We start from the raw sequence: 6,000 nt of genomic DNA, 5'->3' as shown, positions 1-6,000 counted from the left end.
TGAACTTCTTTCGCACCGTACGTAGCCAACCGCGCTAATCGGAGGTGGCGGAAGGACAGCGAACTGTGCACGGTTAACAATCGAGGTCTCAAGACATTCGTTTTCAAGTGACTGAAGGGGGGGGGGAAAAATTACGAGGCGCTGCCCAAGTTGAGTCCGGTGAAGTACTAGTAGACAAATCACTCTCACTCGCACTAAACATTTGTCCCAAAAGGGAGGCAACAGTTAAAGTAGCAAATATTAAACAAGCCCTTGGAGGGCTCGGGCTAAGGAATGAGAAGTGATCCCCTGTACGCTGCCCACCAGCTAACAGCAGACTCACCGCAAGATCATCGCCAGTGTGTGCAACCAACGGCACGGCACTGGCCAATCCCGAGTCCTACTCGTATGAGCAATTGACTATCAGAATCGCGATCTTTATTTGTACTGGAGGAATCCGATGAGCTGTGAAGATTGTGTTTTTTTTTGTTTTCTTTCACAGATGCCCAATCGTTTCGCGGTTGTCCTGCCGTTGGTCCAGTCGCACCTCACACTCGCTCGCAGAGCCGTAGATTCATGCTGGAATATTCGGGCGCTAATTAACGTCGCTCTTCACCTCCGCAATCTGGTGAGACAGAGAGTAATAATAGCCAAAAACGTATATACCAAAACACAAATGCAACATACCTAAATTTCGATTTAAAGCTTTCGTGACTGCAGGGATTCATCTTCTTGGTTCTTTCGGTAAAGTCACGTAGAATGGAAATAAAATAATACAAATAAAATAATACAATTCTCATGACGTTTCGGCCACAACACAAGTGGCCTTCTTCAGGTGAAGAAACAGCTCTGTCCAGAAGACAAATAGTTAATAATGAAACAGGTCTGTCCAGAAGACAGACCTGTTTCTTCACCTGAAGAAGGCCACTTGTGTTGTGGCCGAAACGTCGTGAGAATTTTATTATTTTATTTTTATTATTTTATTTCCATTCTACGTGACTTTATCGAAAGAACAAAGAAGGCAACATACCTACACAAGAAACTTAATGGACAGAACATCAACAACTGGCCACTGATAAGATAGCTCCAAGTGGGCATGAAAGCAATCACGATCATAATGATCCTCATTAATTAGCACACAGACGTATCCGTGTGCGTTGTGACCAAAGGCATTTAGCGGATTATTATTTTTTCTACGTGGAAAGATGTTCGAAAAAAACAAAACTCAGTTAAATAACCAACTCGGATACACATAGCAGCCAATGTTTGGAATCACAGTGACCTTGACTCAAAATAAGCTGATATTAATCAAGCAAAGAGAACCATTGAAAATTAAACCCATTCAACAGCCAAGGATGTCTCAGGGCAAGCCAGAGCAACGATGGAGGGAGGCAGGGTCTTCAAATCAGCAACACGTACTGTACACAGGTCTCGCTGAAACAAAAGTGCAACGGCTCTTCGTCCATCCACTTGCTGACAAGGGGCATCAACCACCACGTGATGTCAGCAACAGCTGGGATTGTTTGCTGTTGTTGTTGTTGTTATTTCCACGCTGGTCGGTGCTGGTTGGTGAAGGCGGCGACCGGGGCCGGTTGGGGGAGACATCGCCCTCGCTACTGACGCTAACCACGGCCTAGAAGGGAGACTCGGGTCGCTGGGTCCATAGCTGGACGCGTTCACCACTGGCGTCACCCGCTCCACACCTGATTACGAGGCACATATCCGATTTAAACTCATAATGAAGTAGCAACTATTGGGCGTTTTGTTTACGTGACAAATCTCTTCCTAATTGGCCGTGTCGGGTGGTCGATGGTTTCGATGCATTTATACTTACCCGATCTAACCCCCCCCCCAAAAAGCATTTATTATGAATAATATTGGTCGCGAAAGCATACGTGTTAAACCGATTGAAACTGTCCACGGAAACGCCCAAACACCCTGGTAATTCGTTGAGGACTTGTAATGCGATGTTGCGTGCAAAAAGCCATCGTGCGTCATTGGCCATTCTGCTCTGGAAAAACTTGGCCTTTGCCTGTTAAAAAAAATATAGACAAATTGTTTCGTCTAAAGAGTCAATTCTCTTATAATGTATAGTATTCTACGAAATAATTAAACCTCTCTCGCGAGTTTAAGTACGCAGTGACGATTGTGACTGCGGGTGACATGCAGATGCCCTGAATTTGTTTGATTAATTTCCAAGAAATTGTTCTCATTTAATAATTCCTATTCATGTAAATAAAAACTGATCCACGCTGCAATTGAAATGCTTGACTTTTGCATATTTGTGTTTTACCGAAGGAACACGGATTTTTCATGGTAGAAAGGATTTTGTTTTACTTTTCCTCACGAATAAATCCATATATTCAAATCAGCTCATAAGCCACGACGAGGCTTCTGGTGGCCACTCTGACTCCGGATCCCTCCCCGCTAACTGACGCCCCCTCTGAAAACAGACGCCGCTCCTCCATCCAGCAGTGTCACCGAGACTCTGATGCACCCTCTTCCTCTCCTCATCTCTCTCCTGGCCCTCTGGCTCAAAGTTTCTCCGCTCCCTTTCAATGCTTTCCCTCTGATTTTCCATTTCTTTTTCTGTACGCATGCACGCTGAACTTCTTTCGCACCGTACGTAGTGAACCTTGATAATCGGAGGTGTGTGGGAAGGACAAAACAATAAACACAATAAAGCAAGTTCTAAAGAAATTAATTTTAAATCTAGGTGATTTAAAATTGCATTGCTCCAGTGCCTTTCCGAACATAGGAAGGAAGAGCGTTCCAGACGGCCCGCAGAAGCGCATCTGAAAGCACGCAATGCAGTGACCGACTCTGTTCGATGGCCAGCAGCCAAAAGCCGCTGCGGCAGTGGCCGGAGTTGGCGCGATGGTTTATGCTCCTTGGCGAGACCAGAGAGGTTCATTTGTGGCAAGAACTTTGTGTGTAATGAGTGCGACCTCAAAATGCATTCGTTTGGCAACCGGAAGCTTTGTCTCTGTTCCCTTTCCTGTCCTGTGCCACGGGTAAAAAGTGTTATGATTTACATAACACTTTTTATTGTATTTTATATGTTTAGATTTTAGAAGGTAAGTATATCACCTGACTTAAACAATCATTAAGTAGTCTTAATTTACAGGGTCAATTTAGTGGTGTGAATACCACGTTACTATGGCAGAGACAAGTCTATCTACAGCACAATGATGTAATACAACACGCATTATTAGTTTATCTTTTGGAAATTAATAGAGCTCTTTATTCCAATCTCGGACGATGATGATGATGAGGTCGAGTTCATCTCTCTGTTGCTAAAATGTGTTCCACCTTATGGAAGCAGAACCTGTCCTCAGGGACGGATTAAGGAATGGGCTTTAGGGGCTGCAGCTCAGGGGCCTCCAGAGATTCAGTGAGCAGTCCTTTCAATCGTGAATGCTGAATTTTATTTGTTGTTAGCCTTGAACAAATAAATTCTATTTTTCTTTAACTTTGCTTTCCTTTTCAACATATTACTGGGGCCCTCACAGTACCAGCCCTGCCTGCCCTATGAAAACACTGGTCCCTAACAAAGTAATGTGGAATTTCCATCACTGGCGCAGAGCTGCCCAAAGCAGAATAGCAGCTGGTGTCACCTCAACTCACCAATGGGACACTTGGACGCGGCTTGAGTCAAGTTCTGTGCTCATCAACTAATTAGAGGACGCTGCAATGTGTAGGCTAATTAAAACACGTGCTCTTGGTATCATAATTAAATTCCGGTTCTTTAAATTATAACCCTTTCCCGTGGCATACGATGGGAATTATTTCATTGGCGGATAATTCTACGTAAGATCCACGAGGTGGCGTTACAAGACCGTTTAGTGACGAACGCTCAACTCGTGCCAAAGAGACCGTGGAAGTGAACGATTGGGCTCGAAGGCATATCGCCCCCCTCCCCACCTCACCCCTTTTGAATGTTTAAATCAATGGAGCCATGCGATTGCGTGCCCGTACATAGCGGGCGCGATTAGTAACGCCACGGATGAACGAGTCCAGGCCGCCAGGGCGTGGTGGCCGTGCACTTTAATAACCCAGCGATCGCGATGTCTGTGAACGTCAAAACCCGTAACTGGGCCCACAATGTGGCAGGCCGGGAAAGGCGATGATGGCACGGCTTTGGGGTCGCTGAAACGAACTGAGATATCCTGGCGCGGCAAGCAAACAGCATCGATAAATACTCGACGAGGAATTGAGTATTTAACAGAGCAGGGCATACGTATGATCTTGGGTTTTGATGATAGTGTGCTGATCTTTAAAGGTGCATTGAAGTTTTTGATACTCCTGCTGTTATGGAGTGACTCGTGCTGCCCGCTATGGCTGCAAAGTTTGGTTTTACATGTTGTGTATATCATTTATTGTTAAATTTGAATCACAGTTTCTATGGTCACTTTTACATCGTTTTTTATAGCTTTATTTTGGTGATTTCGAAAACGTATGGTGATGCCATGTTTGTTTAAATACGGAGTTAGCCTGATAACTTGAATCTAAATTGTCTTATGGTTGATATTGTTCGACTTGCATCCCACTGGGATTTTTTGCACACAGCGTTGATATACGGTGCTTTTTTTCTGGAAGATTTTACTTGTTTTTCCTGGACGTTTCCGTTGCGCGTCGTCGCTTTAAGACGTTTCTTTGTTCATGTTTTTGTTTGTTGCGGTTGCACCCGACTCAAGAGCCTCATGGCTCACAGGGCTACGCCTAATAAATGAAACTGAAAGATAACGGAGCACTTGAAAGCTCAGTGAGACATTGCCGATTGATAAAAGTACGGAAATTAAAATAAAAAAATTACACCGCGCGTGTTTGGAAATTAACTGTGCACAGAAAATATATACAGGGGCTAATGACCAAGGCAATCCGCATGCTACGAATTGCACATTGAAGATCATTGCAGTTAAAGTGTTTGATGGAACAAATGAGCAATTTGGATAATACGCAGTTTGGATATCAGCTCGTGATGACTTATCAGTTGCAAAAAGAGTTGTTGACATGAATGAACTCTCGCCTGGTTACATGACACGATCTATTTATCATTATTATTGGTCCGTGTTGAGATTCAGTCACGTATACCCGTATCGCATTAATGTGGTTCAATTATGGCTGACGATAATGTAATTGGTTGTCGCTGCAATGTACTACCTGGTGCAGAGCTAATGAGTCAAGATTGTTTGCGAACGCGTGCGATAACAATGCACCTTGCCGGCCGATTCAGAATGCGTTCGCATGCAGTGCGGTACGGGGTAATAATGCATTTCGAGCTCGTTTGATTATACTCGTGGAAACGTATGGAGTTGCTTTCCATTGGCCGTACGAAATCGCCATCATCATCATCATCAGGAGAAGCAAAGCTGTTTTACCCTCCCGAACGGCGAATCGGGGTCGAACGGTCGGCGAAGTGGTTAACGCAAAATGCGATCAAACAACCCGGCGTCCCATGAATATGATTCCAGGCCACGGCCGAACATCGGCGGCTGTTGGTAAACCTGGGCCCACCACCTTCACACCGGCTCGTGCTGACTGGCTCGGCGTGGTGAAGTATGGCCAAACAAAGCAACGACGACTACCGTGGCACGGCTGGGAGTTCGTCCAGCGATCGTTTGGCAAAAGGGTGGTGGGAATTCTTACGTTTAACTCTTAGACGCTGCTGCTTTGTTGACTGCACACTTACGCACGTGATTATACGTGGTATCGACAAGCAATTTTAGGTGTTAGAGCGGTGTTCTTCATTGCAAGGCTCGCGGGCCATTGGTGGCCCCTTGGTGGCCTTGAGCGCGGCCGCCAACAATACACAACAGATGTGAAACATCACTGTGCTGCTGTCAAGCCCCAATGGTTTTAAATGCGTGGCGGCCCTCACACACTGACGATGTCTTCTGATGAACACTCGACTTCGACCCAAGCACAGTATATGAGTACGTAGCAGCTGTTGAGCCAAGAGTATATGAACTCAGCACCCACGTTTAAGACCGTCAGCGAGCAACCTGTTAAGGTGCTGTA

Source organism: Petromyzon marinus, chromosome 23 (assembly GCF_048934315.1).
Source record: "Petromyzon marinus isolate PM22_M1 ecotype Great Lakes invasive population chromosome 23, UKy_Petmar_22M1.pri1.0, whole genome shotgun sequence".
Lineage (NCBI taxonomy): Eukaryota > Metazoa > Chordata > Hyperoartia > Petromyzontiformes > Petromyzontidae > Petromyzon > Petromyzon marinus.
The sequence above is the reverse complement of the archived record's forward strand: the minus strand, read 5'-3'. Positions refer to the sequence as shown.